The 14,778-nt window shown below is 39.3% G+C and overlaps 1 long non-coding RNA gene across 1 annotated transcript in view; it reads left to right on the forward strand.

The window, feature by feature from the left end:
- Window positions 1-14,778, forward strand: part of LOC121405929 — a 44,082-nt gene that overhangs the window by 21,349 nt on the left and 7,955 nt on the right. Inside the window, exon 2 of the long non-coding RNA XR_005968727.1 lies at window positions 8,660-8,782. This is a non-coding gene — a long non-coding RNA (uncharacterized LOC121405929). The remainder of the gene's footprint in view (window positions 1-8,659; window positions 8,783-14,778) is intronic.

Raw genomic sequence — 14,778 nt, forward strand, 5'->3', positions numbered from 1 at the left:
TATACGAAAACTTAAGCTTGCGCTTCGCGCTCGCATTGTTTAGCGAGGCAGGTACCTATCATGATTATACAAATTTTATTATAATGTCCCTTTTTAGGTGTGAATATACAAAAATTTCTGTTGATTTAACACCAGCACGGAATCTATAATGTCCACACCGGAGAAGTATTGAAACAACACGTACCAGTTTGGAATCAAACCGTTGCTGATTTTATACTAATTGGAGTTGTATAAACACCTACCTGGTGTTAGTCCAAAAGCAAACTGGTATTTTCAACACTTCTCTGGTATTCTTAAATGAAGAATTATTCTTCTCTGAAGCATGATGGGTTATTTTGACCAATTTTTCCATGAGTATGCGGGGTAACAACACCTAAAACGTTTTGATAGCTTTCGAGAAGGGTCGGACGGGCAGATGTAATTCCACACTAACAAGGCTTTTTTTTTCATATTTAGACATAATATCATGGCAACAAGTTACATAATGACAATTTGATGTGAGATAACCCCCCAGTGCTGTTTGCAGTTAAAATATCAGTTTGAGGGAAAAAAGTTGATCATTACAGGTTATAGCCAGTTTCTTTTACAAAACTAAGTATGTGAAAAAGTGAAAAATCTATGTGTCTTTCTTGACTTGTATTCAATTTCATTCATTTCTTTATTTCATTCCAATTCAATTCCAATTGTTTATTTTTCCATTCCAACATATACAATGCAAAGTAAAATGGAAAAAATATACAAAGTAACGTATTAACATTGATAAAAAAAGCATTCTAAATAGAGAGCATACGCCATATGGAATTATATGAAAATCCATAATTTATCCATAATTTATTGTTCGAAATAGACATGAAATGAAATACTCCGAAAATTTGCTTTGCCCAATTGATCGTGGGCCCGGCAGTCGCTGTGCAGCGCCAGATCGACGAGGCTCTATCCCTTTAATCGTTGAACGCCAAACAGGTTAGCAGCAATTCCCATCTCTTAACGTCTTTTGGTCTGACGCGGCCGAGATTTGAACCCCCGACCTCCCGGATGTAAGTCGGACGCTCTACCAACTGAGCCAACACACCGGTGTTATATATATATATATATACATGTATTTTTAATTTTGCTTTCGATGAACTGTTTATCTTCATGCATAATTGATTCATTCAGTAAAGCCTTCGTAAAATCATCAAATCCAAGTGGATCACAAACTTAAACATATCTCACAATGGACGCCATTTTGGATTTATGCAAATTAGACGTCTTTCCACCACTTGGATTTTTCTGGACTTTTAGTATGTCATTCTGGAGACTTCATGGGAATCATGGAAATGCATTGCGGTGAAAAATTCTGTTGCAAATTGTTTGAGGTCAAACCTTATTTTTCCTAGACTTTTGTTGAACTTAAATAATAGTCCTATACATAGTTATGCTTTTTAAAATGAAAGTGATTCTTGCTCTCCAAGGAGATGAAGTTTCAAGCACTCTAGAAAAAAAAGGCCTTATTATTCTTCGTCCGAAGAAGAAGAACATGAAGAAAAAGGAGAAGAACAAGACGAAGGAGGAGAAGAAGAACAACAACAACAAGACGAAGACGAAGAAGAAGAAGAAGAAAATGAGGAGGAGAAGAAGAAGTGGAACATGAAGTATTTAACAACACACTGGTAACCTTTTTTCAAAATGATGTTTAATTATGTCAGCTTTGTTCATAGGCCTATATGTGGTGCAATGATTATTTGCCTAGGACCACCGCAATAAAACGAAAGAGGAAGTTGAGGAGTACGAAACATTTATAGTGGCCACATTTCCTGCAAGTTGACTCAATATATCAGAAAAGGTATCATTGCTATGTCAGTAAAATCTGAAGCAAGTCTCCAGTTAACGTCATCACTTCTGCCTAACTAAATTAAGTTCTTCAAACATCACGAAGAATAATCATTATCCACTCGGAAACAATTCATTTATTGATTTCATACGTAGCCAAATGTCAGCTATTAACATGTTATACGTCAATTATATTTGGCTTTAAGTGGAAATTGTAAACGTATTTGAAAAGAGTTATTTTTACATATAAAAACAATTGCTTACGCATCAATACTTTTCAGTTTTACGGATGATTCCTCAAACGTTATGTTGAAGATTGCAAATTAAAGGCTAATTTATGTTATACTAACAATCATATAATTGATTCTTATTTTCATCGAAATATAAGGACATTAGTGATTTCTGACAGATTAAACTAAACTTATTTCATGTTTTAAGATGTAAATTCTAAAGACAAATTTCAGTTGTATAGAACGATCCTAATGTTTTATGTTTATTTGTATTATTTTGCCTTTACACACAAAGTAACACAATATTGTCAACATTACAAAATAATCATCTCAAAGCACGTCAGTCGTTATACACAGAAAAACGCTGTTTAAGATTTTATACAACGCTGTTTACTATATGAACCTTACAGTATTTGGTTAACCGTTCAAACAATCATGTTTAATTTATTGAAAATTATATATTAAAAATTAAACTTTGTTGTTTAAGATTTAAACATGTGTTTAATCTGCTTAAACAATTACTTTAAGGTTCGTATAGTAAACAGCGTTGTATATTTTTTTTACTGTGTAATTTTTTAATAGAAAATAGAAGTTCAAATAGAAGTGACTTTGTCAAAGAAAAGTAATAAAACTTAAGCAGATGCAAACCAAAACGAGCACAAACATAACTTGAACAAGTATAAACGTTATGTGCCGAGTGATCCTGTAATTATTTAAACAATTCACTTAATAACTGACAGTTTCTGTTTTGAATAAATTGTTCTATGGAATCACTGCAACCACGCCTTTTGTGTTTGAGTGATTTCAAGTGCTTGTACATGTAATTGCTCCATGAAATTACCTTGAAGTATAATCTTAAATTATATGCAATTTGCTAGGCACCATATCCATCTCGTAAGATATTCTCAAGGCGCACAAGTGAAGTGGGGGGGGGGGGGGCAAAAAAATTACAAGTAACAGAAAAGCACTGATAATATGAGTTAGGGAGGTAAGTTTTTAACTTAATCTTATAAATGTTTCGACATACTTGCTATCCCGGATGCGCGTTTCCGTTTTACACCTTGGCGAAGGCATTCTCCGCAAAAATAGCTAAAAAGCGACTAGTGAAGAGTCTACACACGTCGCTGGTTATCGAGAGTCCGACACTGGCGAGTTTCCCCTAGTCTGCTGGGCAAACCCTTCACTCGAAATATTAAAGGGTCTGAATCTGCAGCCTACTCATGCCTTGTGTACTGAAGGCTCTCTCGCGTTTTGTATGTGCTAGTCTTTGCGTGGAGGCACACTTGTTGATCAAAGTTCCAATCAGGGTCTGTGCCTGCAGACTAAGTTTCCCCACACACAACAGCATGCAATCTACACAGCCACTGATAGCACAGAGTTCAGTGGCGACACGGCCACATAACTTCATATGTACTGTACACAGAGCTTTCATATGAACTAAATCCGAACAGGCCTTGTACTCAGGGAGGTGAGAAACTTAGAATTCGGCAATAGCCAAAATTAATTTAGTTAGCAGAATAATTATAAGACAAGAATAGCAACAATAGTACCAAACGAAAGAGAATCGACAGCTTGTAGAAAGAAGTCCAGTTGTTTAGACTCAAATTGTTTCAAAATGATTCTAAGTTACGATGAATTGAAATATACTAGTTACCACCGATACTACTACTACTGCTGCTGCTACTATACGTACTACTACTACGACTAATTCTAACAATGATACTATACTACTACTATTACTACTACTACTCACTACTAACTACTACTACTAATGATGATAATAATAATTATAATAATAATAACACATAATGATAATAAAAAAATTATAATAATAATACATAATAATGAAAGTGATGATGATAAGAAAAAAGCAGAAGAAAAAAAGAAAACAATGAGAAGAAGAAGACTGAGAAGAAGAAGCCGTAGAGCAAGAACAAGACGAACGGTAATACTTAAATAATTAATAACTATACTACTACTGTTCATAACAATGACGCTAACAATAACAATCATTATAATATTGACAACAAACCATGCAATTTATAATAACAGTTTCAAAATGATGCTAATGAAAATAAAGTATACCATACTTCTACTACTATACTACTAACCATGATAAAAATATGCTAATATTAATATAACAAAATGTATAACTACATTATTACTAAATGTACCACTATTATTACTACTATGACGACGATGCGGCGACTACTAATATTACTACTACAACTAATTTTAGTTACAATTTTCAAACAAAGTAAAAACTACTTGTAGCAATTTGTAATCAACAAAGTATAATTTGTCCAGTTAGTTTCCCCTTAAAGGGATCGTCCAGGCTGAAAATATTTCTTAATAAATCTTAATAAATAGAGTAAAATTCACAGAGCAAAATGCTGACAATTTTATCAGAATCGGACAAGTTTTAAAAGTTTATTAATATTTTGTGAAAACAGTTATATGCAAATCATCAAGGTGGGCTTATGATGTCACATCCCCACTTTCCTTTTTCTTGAAATTATAATTTTTTTTCATTTTTTCATAAATCTGTAAATGATTTGTCTCCATTATGATGAAATAAGTTGCAGCAATAAATAAATAATGCGCTTAATTAGTTGTCAATCCCATTGTTTTAGTTCTTGGTAGAAAAAAAACAATTGAATAAACCCAATTTCATGAAATAAAATACAAAATATGACATTATCAGCCCATCTAATGAATATTCATGAAGAATTGTTTCACCGGAATGATGCAAATCTTTAGAATGCAATAACTTCGTTATTTGGTATCCGATTTTGATCAATTTTCCAGCATTTTGCTCTGCGAATTTTACTCTATTTATTGAGTTTGTATATGTCTTTTATCATTAATACATGGCCCCAGACACCATCGTCAAATTAAGGTACACAGTATACAGTAGGATGGGGGGGTCGGGTGTCCGGACACTTTATTATTTTTGAAGCCTTCTTTTTTTGTCTTAGGATTACACCAAAAATGTCAATTCAATGGAAGGAATCATCTTATATTTTGTTCTCTATAATATTTCCTAACATTTTCTACTAAAAATTGATGAAACTTCGCTTGTAAATTTTTCCAAATGACTTTCTAAAATTGATCGTCCGTACACACAACCTGTCCGGACACATAACAACTGGGTATACTTTACATCAAACAAAGTTTTTAAAAATAACATAAAAATTTCTTGCCAACAAGTGAATAGATAAAATATGATTATTGTTTGAACACATACTATATTGATCAAGCTTGTATGAATCTTAATCTTACATTAATAATGCAGTGATCAACAAACATTGTCTTACGGATACCCTATAGGCTATAATGATTGTTTTTCTTTCATCAAGAAATAAACTTTAATAGGTCTATTTTTATACTCATAGAATGCAGTGTCATATATCATCTTCTTCCATGATAGTGAGAGGGAAAATTACCACTGAACTGTACTACTACGTTGTAATAGGTCCACGGTGCAAATTACCTGCAATTCGGCAAAGGCAAATGATCAAGGCAAACCTGAATACAGCTGCACAAGAATATGTTCTGTTGTTATCTTCGGTGCGGACTTTTGCATCGCGCGCCCAGCTGATAATGTAAACAAACGTAGACTTTTCACTAGTCGCTTTTTAGCTATTTTTGCGGAAAATGCCTTCGCCAGGGTGTAAAACGGAAACGCGCATACCGGATTTCTCGTTGGAGAGAATTCCATAGTGAGGACCCGCATGGATGAATGACTTTTTCAACCACTTTGTTTTACATTTTGGAACTGCAAGGAGACCGGAGTCACTGACCGTGAGCGTAGAAGCCTAGATGGTGTGTTAAAGGATAAGTCCACTCCAATAAAAATTGATTTGAATAAAAAGTGAAACAAGTCAGCAAAGTATAAAACTGAAAATTTTATTCAAATCGGATGTAAAATAAAAATGTTATGACATTTTATAGTTTTGCTTAATTTCACAAAACAGTTATATGCACATCCTGGCTGGTATGCAAATGAGGAGACTGTTGATGTCATCCACTCACTATTTCTTATGTATTTTATCTTATGAAATATCCTAATTTTCTCCTCATTGAAATTTTCAGTGTTACGCTAGTTTGATTTTTCTCTATTTATTCAAATAAAAAATATTTTACTGGATAGGACATGACCTTTAACAGTTTAACGGTGTGAATGAGAGCAGTGATGTAATGTGGAACTGAGTGATATACAAGTAAAAGTATTTCATATTTGACACGTTCTCTCATGGGCAACCAGTGTAAAGATTTCAGAACAGGTGGGTGTTTCATATAGCTGCACTCGACCCAGGTGAGGTGAATGGGTACCCGGTAGGATTTTTCCTTGAACGCTTTAGCGCCTATTAATATGGTGGCTCAGCTACAGCCGGGGTAATAATATGATACCAAGTATCAAAGCGCAGTTGAGTGTATGCACATAATAACTGCGCTATATAAATGGACATATCATTATTATTATTATTATAAGAACGACTGGTGATTCTTTTGGAAATGGTATACACCATAGCGGGCGATAATTTAGCGCGTACGAAAGGATCACCAGTCGTTCTTAAAGTCGCTCTTAACTTATACGAACAGCTTTATGAAACGGCTCCCAGGCATGATATGGGTAAATTTGTTACGAAGGGTCACTATACGAGCAGCAGAATTTCTGTAGAATATAGGCCTATATACCAATTATCTCGATCAACCCAGACAAAATACACGAGAGGCGAGTAAATGCGGTTTCCGTGGAGTTTAATAAAATTGTTTCTGAAAAGCATCTTCCAAATGATGTATACCGAAATGTAAAATGATGTGTCATGAAATAAAGCCAAAATAATATAATGCAACAATTAAAACATAATAATATAACCGTAAAGCCTCCTGAGATGTGTCATATGCGAAAAAATTAAAGTTATTCAACCAATCTCCTCAATTGAAAATTAAAACAGTCCATCCACATTCATGACAAAGACACCAGTTTGTCATGTTGGCCAAATGTGGGAAACGTAAAAATCCATCTGCAAAGCTACGAAGCAAAGATTCCCGTTTGCAACACGAGCTTATGCAGGAAAACTTTTAAAACAGAAACTAGTGCTCAGAAGCCCCACCAACGGCCCCGAACTAGAATGTGAACGAGGCAACGTTATAATGTTCGGTCCGAAATGGAATTCGCTGGTGGCCTCATCCAAATCGGGTGACGAACCAAGCCCCGTTCACATTATAACCTGAGGAGTGGAATATACGAAATTGGTCTGAATAACTGAAAATTATTATCTCAGGATGCCCATAATAAGTGAAGAATCATAATGTGACAGGAAAAGGCCGAGCTCCAGCAAGGGCGAAAACACCCCCCTGAACACCTGATGATAAATGAACTAAACTAACTGGTAGACCAAAGTAAAATTCAAAAAGTTATCCAAAAGTAGGTGAACAGGTTGGATGGAATTACCTTGCGGCCCACTTTGGGTGTGCGACCAGGCTTAAGGCCCGAAGCTCACATGCAGGTTAGAATGAATAACATGAAACAAAACATCTTGACGTTGAAAAATTAGTGGGGGTGACAAGGGGGCGGAGGAGGGAAAAATACAGGAAGTATGTTGCACAAAACAGGTGAATTGAGATAAAAGATGCTTTCCACTCGACTCCACGAAGAAGAATGCTAACTTGTTAGAAATTGGATTTTTCCCCCTCCCGAAACTACCACGTCAGCTAACGCGACGTAGCATTTTTAGCCACGCCTCCTTGTGATGTCCGAACTACCAAAATTCGCAACGCAACATTTTTGGGGGCACGCCTCCTCGTGAAGTCCGAAAAAATACCATATTTGGCATCGCAACATATCTCCACCAGGGCAAAGGAATTCGCCTGACCAGGCCCCTTCCTTGTAAACACCTGTTACGTACCGCTGGCGAGATATGTCGTTGTCCAGCTAGTCTGACCTGAGATAACCTCTCATTAACTCGCTTTGTGCGTTAAGAGGTATTATAATTGATCATCTGATATTCAAAACCTGACACCACAAACCACAACCCATCACCGGCACTGGTGTACAGATGGGGGAGGCTTTGGAGGCCATGCCCCGAAAAGTTTTACGACCAAGTATTAAAAAAAAATAGGAAAAGCAAAGAATGGGTAAGGAAAATGGTAAAATATGATACTATATTCTATGAATATTCATATAGAAATTTATTACAAACTTTGACTTTGTATTGAGGGGTCAAAACGTTTGCTCGCTTGGATTTTTTAAAGGACAAGTCCATCCTAACAGAAAGATGATTTGAATAAAAAGGAGAAAAATCCAACAAGCATAAAACTGAAAATTTCATCAAACTCGGATGTAAAACAATAAAGCCATGATATTTTAAAGTTTTGCATAAATTTCACTTTTGGGGGGGCAGAGGAGGGGGTGGGTGCTTTGAGGTTAGTGCCCTTAACTCTTATACAGGCTTTAGGGGCAAGCAGTGTTTTTTCCTAACATATTTTTAGATGACTTTGCGCATAATTAGATTGAATCGGTAATATACCAGAGAAGAATGGCAAAATACATGGATTTAGTAAATGATTGCCATGAAATTACTTAAAACGTTATCTATTCTTTGTTTCAGCAGTCTACTCCCATCTCCCTAGTTTGTTCCAGATCGAATTCACGATGGTGTCGGCTAGAACTTCATCTGCCATTTTCATTCTATTATGTAGTGTGGTACACAGTGCAATGGCTTATAGAGTCTGTAAGTATTCATTTCATTATAACATTTTTATTAAGAATAAAAAAAAACATGACTCAGCCGGTATGTATTTTTTACATCATGGCCCTGATATAAAAATATACATAAGCATGATATTATCAAATATAAAACAATAACGTGTCAATAAAGAAATTACACGTGTCTATAAAGAAATTACAAATTTATCACAAAAACAATAAACATATTCATCATCATTCTAACATGTCTAACCTAACGTTAGGGTGAGAAACAAGAAAGAGAAAAAACATTAAAAAAAAGGAAGGGGAGAGGAAGCGAGAAGGGGAAGGAATACGGAGAGGCCGGTCAATACTTGATTGATACCAAATATGTGATGACAATAGAAATCAACAGAATTAAAAATAATTGCACTTAAACAAACGTTTGAAAACATCAAGGGATTTTGCATTCTGAATGTAAATGGTAAGTTATTCAAGACCAAGTCGCCAGCATACCTAAAGTGGCTAAAGTGGCCCTTAAAACATTCGAGCGTGGGCTTTGGTAAAACAACATTCAACATTCATTGGCAAGTCTAGTATTAAAAGATTGTCTATCAAAAACTATTTTCACTTCATTGCACATTGGGTCTGAGGCCTTTCCATGAATACTATATACAGAATACCAGCTACACAATAGTCACGTCTGATATCAAGGGTTTACCACTTCAGAAAATAATTATGTTGATTTTCAATTTCGAACAGCAACATGAATAATGATTGAAAACGAAATTACATTCTCAGAACACAAACACTCGAGAAACTGCTGAAAACCTCAAGATGCGACCTCGAGTCCCAGAAACTAACCAACAAGGCTCTTCTCACTCAAAATGAGAATATTGCGGTGGAACTTTCTCAGCTTAAAAAAGACTCCGGTGCCATGCAGCTCCAGTGCAATCGAGACAAGACAGCAATTGTTGAGAAAGAAGCCCAAATAGCTGATCTAAAGAGGTGCAAAGTCAAACTTCTTCGAGAACTAGCCACCATCAGATCTTCTAATGATCTCCTACACTCCCTCTGCCTCAGCAACAACATTGACACTACTGGTAAACTCCTGGACCCTCACATTCCCCCCGACCCATTTTTACAACCTCCAGAGTTCCAAGCGAAAGGAAGTCGTCCACCAGCTCGTATCAAACTTACTAATGACTTTGATGCTCTAGAAGATCTTTTGACTATCTCAGACTCTGAATTGTCATCATCTGATTCTGACAATCCTAATTCTCCTGATAGACCTGCGTATAAACCGAAAACCGATGGCCCCTTTACCGATGGTAATTCTAAACTGGCTCAACTGCCTGCAAGCAAGGTTCCTCAAAAAGACCATCAACCCAAACTGATCACCATCTCCAAATCCAATGCAAGGCCTAAGAAGATAGCCGGGCCTGCCTCCTTTTTCTCATCCACTCTTGAGGACTGTGCCATTCCAAGTCGAGGACTGGAACCCGTAGCATCCCAATTAAATGACTCTTCTCGGTCCCCATATCGTAATACTAGCCGGGGTACCCAGAAATGGCATGATCCTGCTCGCAACAAGACCCAGAAGAAGCATACCAGATCCCCTCCGAATTCAACTGGTACCTCTCCCCCTCGTGACAGAAGTGGTCGCCCCCTTCCAAATCTTAGCGATTGGATTAATGCTAGCTCCGACGTCTGCACCAAACAAGATCCGTCATGCCTCTGGCTAACCCCCTTTGCTGAACCACCAACCCTCAAAGCTTCTACAACCTCAAAAAGAATCAAAACCTTCCGGAAGTAGATCTGACTGCAGCTCAGCTGATGACCAACACCAGACTTTACCCAATATGTCGACAGCTCCTGTCTCTCCGAAGAGGCTATCTACTGATCAGCTACAGACTTCTAGTCTAACCGCTGACCAAAATAAGGCAACGCCTATGGCGATACCAATCCTCTCAACTGACACTGGGCATGAAGATGACTCTGACAAGCTACACAGCCAGCTAAACCTAAAGCAGCAGATCTCCCTGCAGAGTTCCCAGCCCCCTGGAAACCCAAACAATGATTGACTACCCCCCTCAGACGAATCACGCGATCCCCCGCACTTGCATACAATCTCACCCAACATGGAAGAGCTATTGATTGATATGTCTCGGACAGCTTTTTACCACTTCAAGTGTCTGTTGCTGATGAAGACTCGACATTCAACCCAATCTCCTCTGGATTGAGATCCGGTGACGACCACCAATTGAACTCTAAGTCAAATGATCCTGTCTTCGCACAAAAGCAACACAACACCCAACATGCCAGCAATCCAAGGAACCCTGACCAAACTTCTGGAGGCTGCCCAGAATCTCAACCTAAGACACCAGCAAACATTCATCACACTACTCCATCCAAGCGACAAGCCCCTAAGCCCACCCAGATGGGTTTTCGGCATGGCCGTGCATCCAGTGTGACACACATAGCCTTGCTGGAAAAGGCATACTTCCTGATAGCGACAACCCTCAATGTTCTGACGTATCCCTCCAAGGTACCAGCATCCACTCGCTCAATGAGCACCCGCCTCCTTCACCATCAAATGATCGAATGCATAGAAGGGAGCATATCTCTCATACCAAGTCCATCCAACTCACCCTAGATCACAGAGGCCCCAACCACCGTATCCATAGAGAGTCAATACTTCCCAATGTCGTAAAATCACCAAAGGTATCCAATCTTACTATAGGCACATTCAATACAAGAGGGACCTCTACAATTATTCCTTTCCTCCAAGAAAAATTACTGACAACCGATATCTTAGCTATCCAAGAGCACTGGCTTATGGACACCCGACTGCTTTAACGATATTAGCCAGTCCCACATCGTGGTCAGCAAGCCCGCATCTCAAATGGCTGATGCTTTCTAACGACTCAATTCCAGAGGAAAGGGTGGAGTAGCACTCTTCATTCGAAAGGACTCAATACTCAGTCACAAAGAAATCCCATCGGAATCTTCCAGAATGCTAGCCGTACAAGTCAAACTCAAGGTGTCTAAAGAATCTCTGACAATGATTTGCTGTTATCTGCCGTGTGGAACGTCGTTCAAAAACCAGGCTGACTACCACACTTGCCTTGCTTTAATAGCTCATATCAAATCTATCATACCTGACTCCTTCATCATTGCGGGTGACTTTAATGCAGACAACATGAACTCCTCTCCCACCAAGAAAACTGAGCATCTCCTCCAGAACTTCTTAGGACAAGAAGGCCTTTGCTACCTAAACTCTGAACTACACCATGATGGCTTCACCTATCAAACTGACGATGGCAGACAAAGATCTTACATTGATGGCTTTATCGTGCCCACCAGGGACTTGGCTCTGTATCAGAGTCTAACCATCACCGGAAAGGATCCTACCAACACATCCGACCATCTAATGGTACTGACTTACCGCCAACAAGCAATGACTCGGGATCATGTGCAACGAAACCTCAAAGATCACATGGCGAGCATGCAGCCCCAGTGAGATTCATGACAAGTATACCCTTCCTTTTGAGAGATATGCCTTTCAGCTTTTCCAGAATCTGGATGATATTCTATTACTGGATAGAATAGATACAAAATATCTCCTATGCAGCTTGACTGAAGCAATAATGGAGATATCTCTCTCACTACCTCACTGCTATCCGTCAACAAAGAAAAGAGGCAAGCCTGAGTGGTCCCCTGATGTTCAAGCTGCATACAACCAGGCTCAAAGAGCTTGGAGAGACTGGCGTTCTGAGATACGACCTAAAGCAGGCCACTGCTACCATAAACATCTGCAAAGCAAAAAAGCCTTCCGGAGTTGCTTGAGGCAGGCTAGGGCCTCCCAAAAGCTCTCACTATGAAAGCAGATAGAGAAGTCATCCCATTCTAATCAATCTCTGTTCCATCACCTAATCAAGAGGAATAAAGGCAGCAATTCTCATCAAACTCAAACGAACACCCTAGAATATGCTGACCAGATCTACCTTGATTCATAAATTCTCAATGGATGGCACATCTACTTCTCTGATCTTGCACACGACCCATCCACTCTCCATCAAGCCAATGCAGCCGAAGGGTATACTGACACGATTGACACTCCTGCTGAGCAAGTAACTGAAGAAACTCCACCCCTTTCTACACGCTCAGTCTGGCATCTCAGCTCATTGGACCTCAGAGATGCCATCACTAGGCTGAAATCTGGAAAAGCTAGCAGCCCAGACAACATCAGCTCTGAGCATCTGAAACATCTTGGTGAAGTAGCCCGCAGGCTGCTGCTTGTCCTTCTTAATGCCATCCTACATCAAGTACACTGCCCTCAGCCTCTGAAATCTGGCATCATACTTCCTTTTCACAAAGGTAAAGGGAAGTGCAAAGAAGACCCTCGCAACTACCGTGGGATCACCTTACATCTAGTATCTCAAAGTTGCTAGAGACGTGCCTTAAACCTCTTCTTGAATTCCAACTGCCCACCAAGGATATACTAGACCAGCTGCAATTTGGATTTAGAAGAGGATTCTCCTGCCAACTCACAGCTTTATGTCTGCAACTGATCATCGAAGTTCAACAATGGGAGAAAAGGCCTACCTACGTTGCCTTCCTAGATGCTGAAAAGGCATTCGATAAAGTATGGCATCGAGGCTTGCTGAGCAAACTGAGAGCCGCTGAACCGGATCATTTCATTCTACGAACAACAGAGAGCCTGTATGATAGTATGGATAGCCTTGTCTACTGGGACGGCAAAGTCTCTCCTCCAATCCATATCCAGCAGGGTGTAAGGCAAGGCGGAGTGCTCTCTCCTTCTCTCTACACTCTTTTCATTGATGGACTTATTAAGACTCTTCGAGTCAAGAATCTTGGCTGCCATATCAATGGCCGGTATGCCTTCTGAGCAACTCTGCAACAGAGCTTCAGGCGATGTTAGATACCACCTTCGCCTATTCACAGTGCTGGAGGTACAAGATCAACCCAACTAAAAGCGCTGTGGTGGTCATGCACCACAGAAGAAGAATGACACACAGACTGTCTGGAAGATGGGCGACTCCTCAATTTCCCGTAAGGATTGCCACGACCATCTGGGCATCCCCAAGTCTGGTACCCGCCTAGACCCCACCGACCAGATCATCTCGAGAGGCCTTAAGACATTTTATGCCCTTCATGGCATGGGTGCTCATACTCTGGGATTGATTCCAACACTGTCTTCTCATCTTTGGAACGTGTACTGCATCCCAAGAATGCTGTACGGTTCAGCAATCCTTCACTTCACCAAAGCCATGGAGTATAAGCTGGACAAGGCTCAGAACCATCTTTTCAAGAGAGTCCTTGGGATTCCCAATACTGCAGCTAACGAATGTGTCTTCCTGCTAACCGGTCTTCTTCCCATCAGTGCTAGAATAGACTATGAAAAGCTTCTGCTCTTAGGGCAACTTTTTAACCTAGATCAGATCAGGTTTGAGTATGGAACCTTCCTTCTAGCACTGCATGTCAACACCCAAACAGTCAAGTCCCTTAGGTGTATTCTTCAGAAATATGGGCTACCACCACTTGAAGACCTACTTGTCAACCCCATCCCATATCGAGCTTGGAAGACCACCATCAATAAGGCCATCAACAATCATGTCCAAGCTCAGATGTTACAGGGAGCCACTTCCAAGCCTTCTCTTGTTTGCTGGACATTGAGGCCCTTCACTGATCCTTTGGATCTTTACCCCAAGGACCCTCCCTCATCTATTATCAGACAAGCCTTGACTGTGAGAGCACAACTCCTTACATCAACATACCTTACCCAGTCCAGGCTCTGCAAAATTGGGAAGAAAACAGACCCAACGTGTGCCCTGTGTAAACTTGAAGAGGACACTACAGAGCATATCCTTGCCAAATGCCCACGTACCCTCCACCTACGCAACACTCTCTTAGACAAGATAAGGAATCTCGTAAAGGATTTCCCCTCCTCAGCAACCTCCTTCAATACCAGCAATCCCTGCCAATTCACAGCAGCTATCCTACTACCCCATGATGCTT

This window comes from Lytechinus variegatus, chromosome 19, assembly GCF_018143015.1.
Source record: "Lytechinus variegatus isolate NC3 chromosome 19, Lvar_3.0, whole genome shotgun sequence".
Classification (NCBI taxonomy): domain Eukaryota; kingdom Metazoa; phylum Echinodermata; class Echinoidea; order Temnopleuroida; family Toxopneustidae; genus Lytechinus; species Lytechinus variegatus.